This window comes from Malurus melanocephalus, unplaced genomic scaffold (genome assembly GCF_030028575.1).
Source record: "Malurus melanocephalus ecotype Western Australia unplaced genomic scaffold, MMel_1.1 scaffold_25, whole genome shotgun sequence".
NCBI lineage: Eukaryota > Metazoa > Chordata > Aves > Passeriformes > Maluridae > Malurus > Malurus melanocephalus.
In genome coordinates, this window is record NW_026623257.1 from 1,834,641 (window position 1) to 1,854,476 (window position 19,836).

The following is a 19,836-nucleotide window of genomic DNA, read 5'->3' on the forward strand; positions in this document are numbered from 1 at the left end:
GGGCTGCGCGGCTGGCGGAGCACGTGGGTTTGACACTCGCTCGCAGGCGGGCGGCGGCGGCGGCGGCGGGGGAAAGAGCGGCACCGAGCGGCTCCTCCCGACCCGGAGCGGCCGCGCTGCGCCCCCCGCCCGGCAGCGGCGGCACCTGTCCGCGCCCCTTCACCCCGCCGGGTCCCCACCGGCGCCGTGGGGTTCCCCCATCTGCGCCACCTTYGCCCTCCTGGTGCAGTGCGTTCCGTGACCATGGGCTTCGGGCCTTGGGTAGGGGCGCTCATGCACCTGCAGGAAAGGTGGGGGTCCTGAACGAGGCATCAACCAAGGTGTCTGACCTACGGCTCTTCTTCACGGTCATACACCTGAAATAAATAAATCTTGAACGTTTGGCAGTGCAACATCTTCATATTTCAAGATCTCTGCCTGAGCTGCGGGGCAAGGGAACGCGCTTGTAGCCCGAGGGAGCTTGCAGGAAGGTCCTCGCTGGCTGGGGCACTGGCTGCCTTCTGAGCCGGAGCCTTGGCAAACCACGGCACTCTGCCGGCCTGAGGGTGGGAGAAAGATGAGAAAGCAACCCGCTTCTGAACGATCTGCAGGAGATTCTCAGCATTTTCAAAATTGCAGGGAGGTTTCAGGGTGTCATTGTAATTGACTTTCCCCGGGGCATTTAGGTTTATGATGTTACCTTCACCGTGCCTCCCTCAAGGAGAGTTGGCAAATATTTTGGGAAGGTGGGAACCCTGTGAGGAATCAGCTACCTGTGTGTGATCTCAGAGCAGCAGTGGCCAGCAGAGGAGTGCTGCAAAGCCTCCCCTCTTCCAAAGACAACTGTTCTAAAATGTTCCTATGACCAAGCACCATTCSACATATTTGAAGAATCAACAGGAAAGGAGCTCTGAAAATGCCTGTAAGGAAGATGACAGGATCTGGAGTGGGGTTGGMGTGAAGAAGCCCCTGACTCCTGAGGTGTTTTGGCAAAGTCAGCCCCAGTTATGCTGGAGGTTTTTTCCCTCCTACAGCTGGAGTTTGTCTCACCTAGCAACCCTTGAGCTGAAATCCTTGCAAGAGAGCAAACCTGCCTTTGTCCTGTAGATCACTTATAATACCACAGGCATGGTGTCCTGGAGCAAAGCAGAGAAAAACAGGAGAGGACCATAAACTGAGAAGGGGGAAGCAGGAGTTGCTTGTGATTGCCTAAGAGTGTCTTTGGATTAACACACCAAATCTTCATTAGCCTAAGGGAGAGCTAATMATCTCCTGATGGACCAGTGGTTGGTCCRTCAGACAGCTTCAARCCATGTCCASTGACRGGGAACATTCCATCTCCAACCAAATACACTAAAGCTGCACTGAAGTAGAAGCTCTTAGAGATGGAGGGGCCTTACTCCAGCTGCTTTGTTTTACTTGTTTGCTGAGCTGAATTTCCTGCCAGTTTAGACACAGCCTGTATGTATGCTTAGTGGTAATTTGTAGGTCATTTTCTTTGAAGCAAACCTTTTGACTTTTAAACTCAAGGCTGGATATATATATTGCAGCATTAATTCAATATTAAATTYCTTCTTCCTAAGAATGTGTTTGGTTTTTGATAACTGTATTGCCAGTAACTAATTTCTGGATTTTATTGGCAGTGAGGTCATTCCTCTGCCATGGATCTGAGAACAACTTGTTAATGAAATTATGGAAGAATGTTTTTTAAAACTCTGTATTTTTAAATGTTTTCTTTGCAAAGTGTTCCCTTTTTGTTTCAGTTTAGGGAGATTCTTTCCTTAGAGGAAAGAAGCCTTTGGTGCTGGTTTTGAGTCAGAGAAAAGTAAAAGGGAATCCTCAAAGCCACTTGTAAATACATGATTTTAACTTGCCGTTTGAAAGTTCCAGATGAGCTGATGTTTGAGGACTACCCCTTCTCATTCCAGACTAAAACAAGCCACACCAAAATTAAAGCCTCCTGAATGAAAACATTTGGACAMCAAGTGTATGTCTCACAGTGCAAACTATAAAGAATACATAATGATTATTTGTCCCAATATAATATTCAGTCCTGGAAATATTGAGAAACCCAGATAGTTTAATGTAGTATAAGAGAAACATATCCATTTGGGGTTTTTTTTGTGTGTTTGTAAGGTGATTTATACTTTGTAACTCCACCAGATAGTGAATCATGCCCCTTATGTCTTTAATTAATTTCCATCTGATTGATCAATTGAGGGCTCTGGTTAACTTTTTATCCTCCTGCTGCCCAAAGCAGTACAGTTGTRTTTTAAGAGTATTTTTACATTTTACTTCCTAATATGYACTGGAATATCCTGGGCAAGTGTTYCCCCTAACTGATGCWTTCTTGAGTTCCATATATTAAAATCATTAAACTTATTTAACAAACTGTTAATAAATGTAATAAATGTTAGTTTAGTCTGTCTGCTTCCCATTCACGTCTTCTTTTTCTGAGCTGACTGAAGTTCTTGTGTTTTTCTCTTTCAGCCTAGGTCATATTTGCTCCTTGAATTTATTACAGGAACAAAATTGTGTTTGCAACCAAAGAACAAGGATGGTTTCTCACATCTTGAAGTCAGTAGTTTGCTCAGCTGATGAGCTGAGGAAATAGGTCATTTTAGCTGTACTGGGCAAAAAGCAGTGATTAGTAATCATTTCCTTTCTAACATATTTTCKGTTACACTACATTTCTTACTCATATACCAAACACTGTCTGTTTGTTTAATGGAATAGAAAAGACACAGAGAGGACATCAGGAAATAATTAGCCACAATCTCACTGCTTTTTATAGAAAAATCATCTGGTCCCGGAGCATCTCGAATGGAGCCATCTMACTGGAGAAGTCCATAAGAACAGAGTACAATGCTGCAACATGTTACAGTGTATGAATGATGAAAGGTATCAGAAAACTCCCTTGTGCTTGGTAATGAAATGTTTGTAATTGCTGCTTAAGCAGCAGGGGCAAAGTCTGAAGGTGTGCCCAGTAGCAGACTGAATCAGGATAGTGCACGGTACTTTTACTCACACAGAGTAAAGTCCTGAAATCCATCATGGAGATCAGTGCATGAGCTTTAATGTGTTAGAGTCCCAGTCCTGTCCTGAGCTTAAAGGAGGCCTCTTATCACAAATAAAAGATGGGAATTTTGAGGACCCTGCTGTGGTATTGCCTTGCTTCAGAAGGGTGCTTCCTTTTCCTTGCTGAGGCTACTGCTAGAGAAAACAGGAGTTGGGTTTGTTTTTAAGATCACTATGCTTGGGCTTTCCATCTCTTGTTGGCCATTAAGCTATCACTCCTGCTTGTTGGAGCCACTGGGTTTCTTCCAAACCTTTTCTTCTACATAGGATTTTATTTCTTATGATCTAGCAATTTAAAGCCACTCACTAGATAAGGAACTCAAACTAGCAAATAACAAAATTTGTCAGCCAGTCACCCCGTAAGAGGACAGATAAGAGGACAAGAAACCATGGTTTCCTGGCCTAAGGAGCAGCCAATGATTCTGGTCTCCAAATGGCCTTGGGCTTGGATAGAACAAGTGATGGCTGTCTTTTCCTGTTATCAGATAAAGTGTAAGGACATCTCCACAGTCATGTTCTGCTTCTGTCTTGAGTTATTCCTCCTCCAGCAACAGCTGCCTCTTGCAAATTTAATTTTTAAGTTGGAACTGAGTCTGATGCATATTTCCAGCTCTTTACATTGCAGCAGTTGAAACAATAAGATAGTAATTAAGAAACGTTGTCAAACTATGACTGAATGTTACAGAAGGAATGTTCAGAATGTGCACAAAGTGGAAAAATACTCTTTCCCATTTAGCGTTGAGGAATAAAATAAAAAAATCTTCTACATACTGCTTTTTTTCTGGGGGTCTGGCCAGACACGAAGTTCAGTTTTAAGGACTCTTTAGGACCCAGCTGAAGATCCCCTTCTTTCCCTGGGACCTGAGTTCTGCAGAAAGCCTGTTTCTAGTGAAATGTATGCTCAGCCTCTTTTGCTGCAAAGAGGGGATGAAGGAGAGGTAGATGCTCCACACTTTCTCATACTAGAAGTAAATGAAGCCTGAATTGCTACAACCAATGTGAATTGTGCAGAAGGCTTTTTTCTCAAAGGGATAGTGGAAGTCTCCTGATCTCACTCCTCATGCATCAGCCTCAGGATCAAGGCACACTAGGTTCTTGGGTTGTGTGCCTGGCCAAGACTTCTAGGCTGTTGCAATTCATGACTGGAAAGACACCAGAAATGCTGCAGGGAAAGTCTGAATATTTATGTAGCATTTTATTCTGTGATTTGGTAGAGTTGAATTGAAAAATCAGAAARCAGCCAAAGGAATTGGGTTATCAGTCAGACAAGTGTGTGACTAATGCAGTTCCAATTTAGCTGTCTCTCTGTGTGAGGAATAAAAATGGTCTTTACAACCAATCGATGCCCCATCCCTGAGACCAGCCTGCTCTGGACGCAGCTGGCTTGTCAAATTAGATGATAAGGATGGTGCCCCTGCAGGAAACCCGTGCCTTTCTTTTTTGGCTGGCACAAATGCGCTGGTGGCAGCTTCAGGCAAAATTGTTTCCCAGCTGATGAAGCAGAAGAAGCTTCCTATTAATGCTTGATAGACCGAGATAAAAATAATATTGGGTTTCAGTGGCACAAGGAGACCTAGATTGCTCAGAAGTGCCTGACTCATTTTTCAGTGCTGTCTCTGGTCACCAGCAGCAGGGGACTTGTCCAGAACATGCGTGCTGCTGCAGGGACCCGGGAGAGGTGGCTCTATATCCCCCAGATACAGAGTTCACAACAGTGCCTGTTCCATGGCTCCCTCAGGCTCACATCACTTGGGGCACTGGCCTCCATGATGTTCTTTGTTCTTGGGGCTCGTGTTCTGAGCCCAAAATTGTGTCTTCTGAGGCAAGCTGGGCCAGTGGCTCTGCAGCAGCTCCGAAACAGCAGAGCAGTGGGAGCAGCTGGGCTGGAGCTGCCGGTGAGGATACACAGGGATGCCCAGCTGCTGCCCTGCTCACTGAGGGGATGATGCTGTCCTGTTTCTTAGCAGATTAATCCAAACAGCTCCTTCCTCAGTGCTGGAGTGGTGTTAATGTAAATATGGCACTGCAGAAGGCTGACTGGACCAGGTGCTGCCCGAGTTAAAGGTTTCTGTCCCTCAAGGGCTTGAAGCATGGTATCTGGGCTCCTGAGGGACTAGAATGCTTGTGAACCTTGTGTGCTACAGAGGGAATTGCATTGTCCTTACATCAGGCCTGAAGCTCCAGCATTGTTTCATGATCAGAGGGAGAGAAACTTTCTCCTCATCAAAGCAAATGTATACAAATGTTGCATTTTCTCGGCATGGAAGAAATTAAATCCTTAAACACAGGGTTCTTTGTGTGTTTTATGTAGGTTTTTACCTTGCCTAATTTCTAAATTACAGTGTATTTAGCTGTTATAACTTGGGCATTCAAACACTTTGAAAAAAATGCAAATGTTTTCTAGAACTTATTTCTAGTTAGTAAGTTAAAAATGTATTTATGTGAATTTGGCTAGAATTCAAAACCCATTTTTAAATTTATGTTTGGCATCTTTGCTTCAGGCATTAGGATGTGCTTTTTGCAGCCTGTTTGATTCTCACTGAAACATCTACATGTAATCTACTTGCTGTGCTCTCTATGAAATTTAATAACACACAATGCCACCAATAACATACTCTTCCAAAGGTCAACCTTTATGGCTTTATGTGTTATTAAAACAGTAATCAACACTGGACTTTAGCTGTCTTGAGATTATTGCTCCAGTTGACTGTCATTTAACTAAAACTTGGAGGAGGAGGTAGTGAATTTGCATTCTAAACTCTTGTATTCCATGTTCTTTTGTGTTGAGCTCAATAATTAGATTAATTGTTGAGAATATGTTTAAATATTTCAGAAATATGCTTTTATAAACTTGCAATATTTCTCCATCTCCAGGTTTAGAAGGGCCTCAGTCCATTCWAAATATATGACTTGCCAAATGTGGTCTCTGTGTTACAACAGAAAGCCATAAAATAGCCTATACAGAGCCTATAGTAAMCTAATGAATAATCAATATATTAGTGAGAATATAGTAACATGCAAATGCATAAGCATTCTTTATTAGTGCTTGTATGACAAAAAAAAAAAGCTATTTTATATGCATGTCTAAAGACAATATCTCCTAAGTATAAATTTCAGCAGAGGTTCTCCAGTGATAAATTTCGTATTTATCAAATGTGATAGGATAAGKGTTAATGGTTTTAAACTCAAAGAGATTTAGATTAGATATAAGGAATAATTTTTTTTTTTTTTACAGTGATGGAACACTGGATCAGATTGCCCAGAGAGGTGGTAGATGCTCTCCTCTCCCTCATGGTCAGGCTGGATGGGRCTCTGACCAGCCTGATCTTGTTGGAGATGTCCCTGCTCGTTGCAAGGGGGCTGGACTGGGTGACCTTTAAAGGTCTCTTCCAACCCAAACTGTTCTGTGATTCTTTGAGTCGATGATATAAAGATTAGTTTGATATTTAKATAATGTTCAAGTACTTTCTTGCACTTACTTTCAAATGTGCTACGAGAACACATGTAAACCTGTTAAAGGAGTGTAGGAATCTTTTATTTCATGAAGAATGATGAATGACATAACTATTGACATTTTCCCTGCTCCCAACATTATTGCTGAGGATTTTTTTTCTGGTTTCAAATCAGTATTATGAAGAGACTAAGGAAACTAGGCACAGCACTGGCTGTCATTTGCATGTGGACATGAAATATCTTACGCAGGATTCTTTCAAAATCCCTGTCCCTTCCATTCTAGATATTTCATTAAAAGGATTCACATTTTTCATAGAACGTGGAAAACTAAATATTTTGAGTTATCAAAATTTTCCATTGTTTGCTTGTGTTTTTTTTGGTGCAGTGTAATGAGTTTGTTAAACCCTTCAGATTCCAACTTACTGYCTAAACCAGGTGTATTTGGATCTGGATATAGTCAGAGAATTGTTTCTTGCATGTGGCTGGAATGAGACTCTTTATTAGCTGAACTGCATTGTGCTAAGGCAAGCCTAAAAAAAGCACTGTAGCACAGTCTTTTCTGCCTATGAGAATTCAGATGAACATGTTATTGTCTGAAATTGAGAAAAAAAATCTGTCATATTCAAGGGAATGAAACAAAATTGATTTGCTAATTTACTATTGAAAGTAAAAGCTGTATGCTGAATGGATTTTGTACTAAAGCTGTATGCTGAATGGATTTTGTACTAAAACTAACAAGTGTATTGTCTCAGGTGGTCAGGATCCACAAGTAATTTGGTGCAGACAAGTTCCAGACCCATCAATGTATTCAGCAATTGATCACCATGTTTTCCTTCTCTTTCTGGCAAAAAAGCCTTTTCTGTCCTCCATCCAGCAGCCACGCTATGGACTGGTGGGAAGAGCAGGTGAAAGGAGGTAACAGATAAACCACATGTGACAGGTTGGGCTTGGTGTGTTTGGGAAACCTTTGTTGTTATGGAAAGAAGCTGGGAATGCTCCTCTCTTGAAGCTTGGCTGCTGGATCAAGCTGGCGGATGCATCCCAACCTGCARCACTGGAGACCTGCACAGAGAGCCATCCCTGTGCTCTGGATGTGAGGGAATGAGGATCTGCTGGAAGAGGGCAAATCAAACTGAGCCTTGCACTTGGAGTAGGGCTTGTTTGGGCAGTGGCAGTGACAACAATAACCTCATCTTTTGTCTKCATGGGGGGAACTCAGTGGTTAAAGCAGCGAGGCTCTGCTTTGTTGCTTCTGCTGTGAATTTATGGCGTGACACCAGGGTAAAGAATTTATTTTTCCCAAAGGATCTTTCCTTTGCTGGATGCAATGGCATTGCCTCTCAGGGTCTGGAACTTGAACCTGAGTAAGCAATGAGGTTAAAGGCCTGAAACCTGGCAGGACAGGGGAGCAGCAGCATCTCATGGGCATGTAAGGGAAGGCAGAAATTTGTGGGCATGAGGAGTCCAAGAATATGTGAAAGCATCTGCAGGGGGTCAGGATTGCTTTGATGGTGGGCAGTACCTYGGTACCTTGCTGTTTAAGGTTGGCCCTGCTGAGAAGAGCAGATGTAAATTTACTGAAGGATGCTGTGGTGCTTGCTRTAGTCTGCAGTTCAAAATGTTATTCTTCTTGGTGGTGTGAAGGTTTTTTTTCCTTGTTTGTTGAAGAATATAGAGGCACCATGTAAAAGGTTACCTGCTTTGAAATGCAGATTCTGTGAGGATGGTCTGTGCCCTCAGTCTCTGATGACAGACCTGCTTGGCACTGAAGCCATAGCTGTGAAAAACAGTGAGTGCACGTAGCAGGGACAGATGTTGCTCCATACAGGTAGCAGATGTCACAGGCACTGTGGTCTAGAGCCTGGCTTGTATGGAGATTTCTCTTCCCAGATGGATTAGAAAGTGCAATCCTCAAAGCCAAATATCCATCAAAGGCAGCAGATTCCTTTCCCATTCACCTGACATCCACTGAGTCTGGTCTAGYTCAGGATGAAGAAGGAATCCCTTTCTGGCTGCTCACTGTGGACAGAAGCAGACTGGGTATATTGATTWTCAGTGTATTCTGAAGGGTGTCAGCCTCATCTGCTGTTACTTTTTCAGATGTTTCCAAGTTACTGTTTTCTCATTAATGTCTGATTTTCTTTCAAGCAGGAGGCTGTTTATAATTTTTAAATGCCCAGAAAATAAAATTTGGTTTATTGGGTGCACTTATGATTCCCACGTGCCTAATTGCTAATCCTTGGGGAACGGGAGATTTTCTGAGACTTTTTCTCTTATCGCAAAAATTAGCTGAAGGTGGTCAGATAGCTTAAAGAATGTCAGACCAGGACAAATGGATGGACTGGCAAATGGCAGAGTATCAGACCRCCTCATGTGCTCAGAATTCAGCTAAATATGACCTGTAACAACTGAGGCTGAACAATTTTATTAGTCCATACACTGAAAAGAAAATTTAAAACTGTCCTTTTTCCTCCCATTTTCATCAGATRTTTTCTGTGTGCTTACTAACTTATATGAAAGCCACAGAAAAATTCAAATTAGGTTTTTATAAAGGTGTAATGCATCCCTATGAGATTTTAGTGCAGATAAAAGGCATGTAGTAAAAAACAAACCCATGAACATTTTTCAACTGACATGAAGCCCTGGGAAACAAAGTTAGGCTCAATGCTATTTGCCTAAAGATGAATCTCCCGTAAAGTTTAAGTATTCTTTGATTCACAGCATGTCAACCRCCTAAACAATTTCTTTTAACTCAGGGCTTTGATAGTGGAAGATGTTACAAGTACCATGAGGTAATTTTCCAGCCCCAGGTTCCTGCCATTTGATCTTCCAGCTCTGAATTGAGCTCCTCAGGGTTCAGATATCCTTTGGACAAAATGATGAGGTTTCAATACGTGCACTGAGCTGAAACTTCTTGCATAGTGCACGGTCTTTAATTTTGTAGAGTGTTGTGCTTACATGTTTTGACAAATTTAGTCGAATCTTAATTATTTATATAGCTCCAGAATGCAAACTGATTCGTTTTTGCAAAAATAATTGCTTTTGTAGCGTGAGAGCAAACACAGCACCGTGCTGCCTGCAAGTCTCTGACAAATTAAGACCTGTCACCAGCAAGCCAGCAATTGCTGCTTGTTCCCACTGGGGGGTACCTCAGTTTTCATGCTCACAAGTTTTAGTCTAGCAAAATAACTCCTGTTATCTTATTTTATCATGTAATGCATGCAACATTTCAGTTATTCACTTAAAAGTAAATATGCTGGAGTCATCTCTCTGTGTGAGAATTCACATGAGTGGAGGAAAGGAATGCGGTGCTGTGGAATTTCTCTGTCACTGTGTGTTCATGTCCCACTGCTGGTGGCTTCTGTGGAAGGGTTTGCAGAGCGAATTTTCCTCCTGGTGCCTTTTTGTGTAGTTTTGCTGGGCTTTGAGTCTTTCTCCTTGGCATAAAAATAAGGACTAAACTGGGCAAGGGAGTCCAGCCTAAGAAACAGCAGCTCCTTACCATGCTYGATAACTCTAATGTGACAGAAAAATCCCTCTGGAAACTTTGTGCTGAACTTCCATGTTGGTGAGAAGTAATTATGTGTAACATTAAATTTGGGGCTGCTCACTTGCTCGTAATGGTCTCATTCTCAAAATGTGCTTTCAGATTCTGGCTGATGGTACTGATCTGTGTAGGCTAGATTAGCTATTGAGAGGGAAATGCATAGTTATGAAACTTTATGTRTGTATATGTGATCCTCAAAGAGATGCTGTTTGGTAGCAGAGTTTGACATTAACTTTTATAATTTTATTTACTTTTTAAGTGATTGACCCTGAGGCCTCCATGTACAGAACACATTATCACTGGGCTAGCTGGAGACACAGGTGTACAGCTGCCCWGAGGAGATGGAGTTGAGATTAATTTCCCCTTTTTAGCTTCTTATAGTCCCCTTTACCACACTAATCAGATTATTATTCTGAAATGGATCTTTCTTTTGTTACTCTATCAAGCAGTACTTCACCAATAAAAAAAAAAAGTTTAACATTTCCTTTTCAAGAGCACATCAATATAAGCAATAGTACAAACAAACTGTTTTCTGTTTAATTGTTAAATGAGAAAGTATAGATGAAGATGTTTGCAAGTTTTCCCTGAGGGACACTTTTGCTTTGTTAACGTTCAGGTTTTATTCTGCTGTGATCAGCAGTTATCTTGATAGTTTTGTCAAAGTTTTTACTGCATAACCAGGAAAAAAGGGTCTTAAAATTAACTTGTCTTTTCAGTAYCAAGTTTGTTTTATGTCTCCAACAAGCTTCCTTCGTTGAAAGATAAACATGTTTTAAGTTCAGTTTGCTAATGCAGCATATAGGAAATTCTGTGATAGCTCTTCTTGGTAGTAATCTTCCAATTTTGGTTGCAGCCCTGGCTGTGACTGGAGGCTTGACCCCTTGTGGCTGTCTGGACCAGAGATGGTAATCTTCCCAGGGTATGGGTGAACACGAGAAGTGTGGTCTTTCTAGTCCGTGAAATTGTTCATTCATGCAGGAAATGCCATGGGCTGTTAAAACTGCCATGGGGACATTTGACCTGGARTTGTCCTGCAAGTGCTGAAGCTGTTCCAGATTTTTCTTCCATCTGGTTGTTGCTAGCCAAATGTCAGAAAGCAGTGCATTTTTGGGGCACCTTTACAGTAAAGCAAAACCTTTTGTTTAAAGGTAGTGGAGTCCAGGGYATAGAGGTGCTCCACAAAGGAGGATGGTTCTGTCTGGTTTCTGAAAGTGGGTGTTCTTCACAGTCACAAAAGTGGCCCACAAAATTTATTAGTTAGTGGAAACTTGAAACAAATGAGGTCTGTAAATAATTGTACTGTACAAAGAGGCTGAATTGGTTCAGTTACCTGCCATTTCCCAGAGCAAGCCTGCCTTCTTTCCAAAGCAAACAGATAAGGGATTTGGGAAAGAGTACATAAACCCCATCTGGGGCTTATTGCAGATAGGAGCACTATAACCAGCACAGCAAGGGGATGGAAGCAGCTAAATTCGGGGTAAGGGGACAAGTGMAGCTGTGCACTGAATTGCTGGTTTTAGTTCAGCCCAGGGCCATCCTGCATCCATGGAGCTTCAGGCAGTCAGTCACAGTGTTTATCCATTGGCTGTGCTTTGTGCACCAGCACTTTAGGTTCCTTTTTTGAATTGCAAGGGTATTAGTCTGCCTGTGCCCTCTTCCAGCAWCTGATTCTAGTTTGGCAGATTCCTCGTTGCCAGGCAGCATCTGCTGAGAGTAATTTATTTATTTCACATCACAGGATAAGTGAAAATATTAATTTTTCCAGGTGCAGTGCTAAATGTAARTGCATTCATTAATGATGGACAGCTCACACTGGCCCTCAGCCTCAGGGAKCCAAAGCTCCAGAAGGGGCCCCAGCACAGAGCTCTCCCCTTGATGCTGCTTTATCAAAGGTAAATAATCCGAGATTTGCTAGTAACCGAACACGCTTTGTAAATATTAATTAATTGAATAGAGACTTAAATGTGATCCCCATTTTTAATCTTTYGCAAATCACTATTAATCCATCCTGTTTACACTTCCATGCTCTAAGCAGGAGCAGTCCTTTTTAATCAATACATCCATTTGCTGTTTTACCATGGAAGGAAGCAAGGTTTTGCTGCCTGTGTGCTTTAGGCACAGGGACACCAGTGCTGGGATCCCATGAGTGCATCAGGAGGAGTTGGGAGCTAAAGGAGCCTCTCAGTTAAGCAGATTAACAGTGATTCCCTCAGCCTGGCAGCAGGTGCTTGTAACCGACTCTGTGCTTTGCAAGAYGATACTTCATCAAATAAATGCACTGTCAAAGTTAATTAGTTACATTTTTATTTCGCAATTTACCTCTATGATGACATCCTGCTGGTATTGAAAAGTGCTCCAAAAAATGATCGTTTGTGCTCCAGCTGGTGGATTTTATGAAAATGTGAAAATGAACTCTTGGAAAGCGAATATGAAGACTAAATATTTGATTTTACTTTATTGGTTGGTGCTGACAGTGTAAGTGCTATTTAAAGCTTCTGGAGATTTTGACCAAGCTGGCAAGTTTTAGGAGTCTGTCAGCTGTCTTCATTAATAATGTCTTCTGCCCTTGTAGTGAAGACATAAATGCATGGAAACCTCTGGACTGTGGTCATTGGAAGAATGAYCCTTGTTTCGTGTATTGCTTGTGAYGTTATGTTCTATTCTTCAGAGTGCTTATCTCTTACTCTGAGAAATTATATAAAAAAACATTTGGGCTAAAGAAGTGTCAGTGAATGAAGCTAAGATGCTCATCCATCTGTCAGATATGGTTTCCATCAAAAATAACACACTGAGCATTTATTTCATAGCTGCCAAAATGCTTGGCAAGGATTTCAGCAGAAACATCTGCATATTCACAGCTCTTTAGTCCATTTTTCTAGAGATGGGGACCCTATCAGCTCAGGGAATGAGATAGATAGATAGATAGATAGATAGATAGATAGATAGATAGATAGATAGATAGATAGATAGATAGATAGATAGATAGAGTCCATCTATGCAAAAATTCTCACCAATGAAACAGGATGATTTTTTACTTTCAGCCCCAAATGCCAAAGATAACATTCATTGAAACACTTAACAACAATGAAAATATGTGGCAGTAATTATAAACAGAAGTGTAGAGTTGTAAGGATGGCGCTGTATGTTGCTTTCTCTCAGCAACAACATAAAATATTTTTTACAAAAATAAAAAATATGTAGAAATGTCTGTCTTTTGGATGGAAGAGGAAGTACAAATCTACAGAGACAGGATAATAGGTTCATTTTCTTTAGAAGTCTAAAAGCTTATACTAATGATAAAAGCTTACATTAATAATCAGCAGAAGCTGAATTGTTGGAGAATTGTGTTGTGCTTTTATCTGCAGCTAAAGTCAGATGTGCCATTTTACCATTGCGAAATCTGGATTTTATGTGTGCTGCCAAAAAGGTTCTGATGCTGCAAGGCCAAGAGGTTATTCCTTGACAAAGTAACATAATTTTGATGCAGGTAATGTCAAATGCTAATAGATTTTAGGGTTTCTTGTATGCTTTGTTTTTATGGTTTTTTTTTCCCCTTTGTTGTGGAGGCAGGAAACAGCCAGGCTCATAAATGCTTACTAACAGAATAAGAGGACTCATTGAAAGTTGGCTCCTGARCTCCCTCAGGATTATTCAAATCTTCTGAGCAAAAGATTTCAGCATTACTGAGGTGTGGGGTTTTTTTTGTTTTTTTTTCAGACAGTACTGTTCTGGAAAGTATCTGTGCCAAAGAATCTCATGTGTCCCTGGCACTCTCATTCAAAAGCAATAATTGGGACGAGAACCTAAACAGGGCCTGGCTGTGGYATCAATGTGCTGGATCAGTTTCCACCCTCCAAAATGAGAGGCATGCCTACAGATGAAAATGTTCTACCCCTCTCCTCAGATGGTGGAAGGAGATAGCTGGGCAGTCCCAAAATGTGGCTGAGAGTGGCTGAATCACCTTTTAGAACCTCATGCTTCACCCTGATGATTATCTAGAGATAAGGGAATCATCAAGGATGCAGTCACGCCTTTCTGCATTACACTTACATTCAAAATCTGGACTTCATTTTTATTTCTTTTCTCGATCATCAAGTTCTTACTGTACATGGAGGAAAAATTGGTTGGGCAGAGAGTGAGGATGGCACTGAATATTTACCAGTTCCATGAGAGAAATAGCCCGGGCTCTATGGTGAATCTCAGCAGCTTGGCACTTCTGAGAAGCATYCTCAGTCAAGTGGACAGCTTCCCASTGCTTTGTTTTTTAATGGGGTGACCACATCCTCCCCATTAACCCCCCACCAGCTTCATCCCTTGCAAAACTACTRTGACAGGGTAACCCACAATTACCAGCAGCACAGACCCATCATTACATTCCCATCGGACTGTGCAAATAGTAATTTTAAAACAGGAAGCCCTTGTGTTGTTGCCCAACTACATTCTTTAGGAAAGAAACAAACAAGCAGGGGTTAAAGTCTAGGTGACTGATGGTACCATCTTGACAASCTTTGTTTCTATGCCAGCAAATTTCAAAACGCAGTACTATGGTGTGCTCCTGCCTTTACTGAGGCAGTGAGGTCACTAATGGTAGGTCAATAATCATGAAGGTCAATAATCAGTAAGAAATAATGGGACTTTTTCAAAATCAGCTGCAAATTTTGTTCTGTAGTTTCAGTATTTCAGAGGRAAAAAAAAAAGGCATTTTTAGGTCAATGTCTTTGGTTATTATTATTGTCTCCACATGCCATTGATGTTCAGTACTAAAATACTGAGTCAATACCTTGCAATTAAAGTGAATACTTTCTTAGTGAMATTGAGTGTTTGTTTATGCACTAATTTTTTTTTTTTCAAAGGTCTTGCTTTATGGATCTGTCACTCGGCAACCTATGGCTATAATTAAATGTTTATTTAGTAGAAATTGAAGGATGTCTTCAGCCAAGCTTCAGCCAAGCTTCAACCTTGTAACTGGGGACAGAATCTGGATTGATATGTGGCTATTACAAGATGCATATATTTTATAGGAATCTTATGGTGGATTAAACATGCAAACATGAAACATGCATGCTTCACTTTCTCTCCTACARTGGCTAGAAACAGGAATTCCCAAAGACACTGACCTTCACATACTGGAGTATTCAAGCTGAAAAAGCAAAGCATATGTTTTAAATAGATTATTTGTTACCAGAGGGAACGATTCTTCTTTTTCTTTTTGTACATTCAAAGTATTTAGGGTTTATTTATTATAATATAATTTATTTATTATTATTTATTTATTTCTATGCATTTATTAGTATTTAGCCATGCATCCTATCAAGTCTGTATGATACTCAGCCAATCTAGTGCCTGTGGATGCTTGCTCCATACCAAATTRCTCCATAATTTGCAATAGTAGTGAAAAGAAAATTGTATCGGGGACTAATGAGGGCGCCAGGTGGTACAGACTARTCTTTTCTGAGCTTGCCATCTGAAAATGTATTTTTTTAACCTATAATCWTGGGTCTGAACTTCCTATTGGCCTAAGCATGTATGTTCTCATCAGTGAAAGAGAATATTTTTCATGGRGGTTTTTTTCAGTGATGAATTTTCTCCAAGACTAAAACCAGCAAGGAAAGCAATCCAGACTAGAACAATAGAATGGCTTGACCTGCTGGCACAATTCTGTGATCAGTAGGTAGAATATTATTTTCCTTCAGAGTGTGGGYGTGGAAAAGGGTAAACTACTTTGTTTTTCCATTGTGATAAATTTTCGGGAAGACCTGAGCTCCTGGAACTTCTGTTTTTCACAGTCACTTTTTGGAATTTATGGTAWATTTGGCAATCGGGAAGTGGAGTCATCCTTCCTGACTTATGATGATGAAGTGCAAATATCAGCTCTTTATTCTCCTGAAGGTCGTATGACTTGAGAATTGCTGTGAATGCTGGCTTCTCAGACCAAAAAGAATAAACAGAGTGTTTTCAACCAAAAGGCCACTGGGTTCACAGCATAGTGAAGCTCAATACAGAGTAAAAACTGCTGCAGTCATGTCATGTCTCTTTCACCACTGTATGCCTCACATGGTCTCTTAATGCTTTGAACACCAATAGATTTTATTGTCTCTAAGGGGCATGATGATATTTATTTTTACCTTATTAGTATAGTCATCATAATTCCTTAGTGCTACTTATGTTATGGTTAATTTCTCAGGTTCAAGCAAAGTTTCTAACTTGAAGAAAAATGGAGGAAGCCTGAAATGATCGTTTGGTATCCATGGAGGGCATGAGAGAGTAACAGTCAGCCCTGATATACCAGCATGAAACAGCCTTCAAGAAGTCCTCATAAATGTCTTCTTCAGTAGCTCCCGACATTTGCAATGAGAAACCAAGACAGAAATCAGATAAGATCTGCAAGATAAATGTGGAGTTCTTAATGATTATTAACACACAGCTCAAAACCTGAGACGTCTTCGACAACCAGACCCCCTCTGCAAGTCTCAGATTCACAGCTCTTTTTGGTGGAGGCAGAGAGGTTCAGTGGTAGCCTGATCACTGTGTAAGTGTCTGGCATTTCCTTCTATTCAAGGAAAATTGCATGGTACACATTCACTCTCAAGAATCCATCAAGAGGCTTGCGTAAGCCAAGAGTGTGTGTTCATGTCAAATATTTCACCCATAATTCTTATTTTTTCATTCCAAGGCTTGCTTAAGAGTAGCATAAAGTGGATATGTGTGGGTGTGTAGGGGAGAGTAACGTTTTCCTAACTGAGACCCACACATCTGGAATTCTCTCTCCATAGTCATCATCTGGCCGAGTAAATATCCTGTGTGGGATCCTTCAGAGAAGGACTCAAAGATCTCTTCCTTTCCTCTTTATCATGTCTTCCCTATAATTGCTGTTTTGTGTGGTTTTGATGTAAGGGAAAAAGGGGACGGTGTTTTGTTTCCAGAATGCCTTTCAGGTGCCACTCTGAAGTCTCCTCACATAATTATTTTTGTGCTACACAGTTTGATTAGTTGTTGATGAAGTTCTAACTAATAGTCACTAAAGAAGGAAGAATTTAACTAGATAAGTTGCTGTTAACTATTTGCAGGAAGCTGCAAGAGTGGGAACCTTCACTAAGTTTTGTGTGGCCACCTCAGCAATGTCTCTCATATTCTGGCTTGTGTTCACAMTCCTGAAAATGTTTGGAGAGTGTCAGCTTGTCCCATGTCATACCCCACTTCTGCTGGCATAAACCTGGAGTCCTGTCTCTGAGGTCACTGCATTTGTGCAGTCCGTGCTATTCAGATTCCTTTTTCTAAATCCTGCCTATTTGTTTTTAATAGGAATACAATGAGAATAAAGCCTTATTCTCCTAATGTTTTCCAGATTGTTGGAGGAATGACTTGGGGTTCAAGTACTGACCTGGGGGCACCTCGGTTGTTTTTCCCCTTGTGATGAAGTGACAAGGTGAGTTCACATTGCCGGAAGCACAGGGAATGGACTGAGACAGACTAAGAGTTTTGTTTTGCAGACAGGCCAGACTTATTTTTGGTGGCTCTGGCTTGGTCATGTTTCAGAAACCTCATTCCATAAGGGTTTTTCCTGCCTTYAAAACCTCAGTTGTTTTAACAATAACAATAACAAATTATAAATGTCTCCATCTGTAAGAGAAGTAACTCGATCAAATTGAAAGGCTCATGTTAGCCAAGACTTAGGGAGCAGTGTGCTTGAGTGCTCTGCAAACATTGTCCAGAAACATTGCCGTTAGGCCCTGTGGAGATTTCTGGACAGCAGAGTCCTTGTGGGTACAGAATTGCACAAAAGAGCTGCCTTTACAACTAATGTTAGAAGTAAGATTGATTCTAGGCTAGTTTTTAGGCTGCTGTTCTTGGTTTCCTTGCAGGTGGGTTGACAGCTTAAATATAAATTTAACAGGTCACCTGGCAGCACAGCAGAAGGGCTGAACAGTTGACAGCACCACCATTTAGAGTTTGCACCCTAAACCAGTCCACAACTAATTCTATAGTCCTGTAGTTCCTTTCTTGCATATTGTCCGTATCTGAATGTGAATTATATGGTATAGGGTGACTTAAACCCTCAACAGCTTCTTCTCTCTGCTTTACATTATCCTGCCCTGAAACCCCATTTATATATGGGGCTGGAAGAGTTACAGACAACACGCCCACACTGCTGTTTTCCAGCACGTCAGTCATGAACCTTAATGAACAGAACCCTTCCAATGGTTTTATAAACAAAGGCATTCAGGCTTAAAACCTATCAATCTCATATTCCTTTAGAGTAAAAAAAAATTAACGGATTTTGCCTATGACTGTTGTAGAAATGACAAATACAACAAAGTAGCTGGTAGAGAAGGAAGAGAAACAAGGTATACTTCATAATAGAATACTTCTAAAAATGCAGCAAAAGCTTCTTAAATCTGGAGCTCTGCTTTCATTGTATTTTACTGTCTAATGAATCAGAAACCAAATGTGCAATTTCATTGAAAACATGAAGTAAATCCAGTACTGATGTTTACATTCAGTAGTGTCACCAGTGTCTACAAGGAGCATGTTATCCTATTAAATTTATTCCTCTGAACAAGCCAAACAGCTCATGCTGAGTAAGACTGGGGCTTCCGTTCAAACAGCAGTGGTAAGACTGTGGGACTGGAATCTCCTGTATGAAGGGAAAATTTTAACACTAATACACATAAAGTCTGTGAAAACATAATACACTGGTCTCTTTGTGCTCCAGAAACATGCAATTTTTTTTTCTTTTTAATTTTTTTTTTTTTTACTTTGAGAATTTTGGTGTGTTGCATTTGCAACTGCACTAAACAATTTATATTAACTCTATCTAAAAAGGCACTAAAACGTGAATCAGAGAAAGTTGTTCACTGTCTGGAAAAAGTTTTCACTTATGATTCTACCTGGATGGGGTTTATTTTTGGCTTTTTACTTGATGAGAGTCCTCAAAGCTGAAGGTATCTGTCAAAAGGGAATGTAGGGGAGACTGAGATGATTGAATCTGGAGCTTCACTACACGAATTCTCCCCACTATCTTTTATGGGTCAGATTTTCATTCTGTGGGAGTGTATTCACCCAGAGCTTGTTTGCAGTGACCAAATTCTTTCTGTGACATACCCTGACCATGGGCCTAACACTGAGGAGTGGCTCTCTGGTTAGTCTTAATGGCATGCCAGTTCTGAAAAGGAGAAATGACAAGATTCTGCTTCTTWGAGAGTCCCCATGTGGAGAAAGCACTGGCAGAAAAACCTGAGGCAGTCTAGCATTAGTTTAAATCTTATTGAAAATGTAGTACTTTATATTGAAACAAGCTGAGCATCATGGATTAAAGGAGGAATTTATCAGCAAAAGAAGCTTCATAGTCCCAAGCCTCTGTGATGACCAAGTGGAAACACCCAGTAGAAGCCATCATTTGTAACTTTTGCTTCATCTGACTCCTGTGATTATTTTTTTAGGGTTTGTGTGTGAAAGTGTGTGGCAGTTAAACTGTTTGAAACATTACAGTAAGTGAGGTCATTGGGGCAGGAATAGAGGTGTGGGGATGCTTCAGACAGTCTTTTTCCATTCCTGTCAACAATTTTAGTTTGGTTCCTTGATTGTGGGCATTGATGCAATCTTTATTTAGASCATCATATCCTATTTTTCATTCTGAAGCAAAAGTGAGAATCAGCCCTCACAAGAGTGCTGTGATCCCACAGTGGCTGAATACTGCTGCATCTGATGCAATAATGAAAACTGCACGCATTTATCCTCTATTATTGACCAAATCAGTATTTTGTTCATATACTTTTATG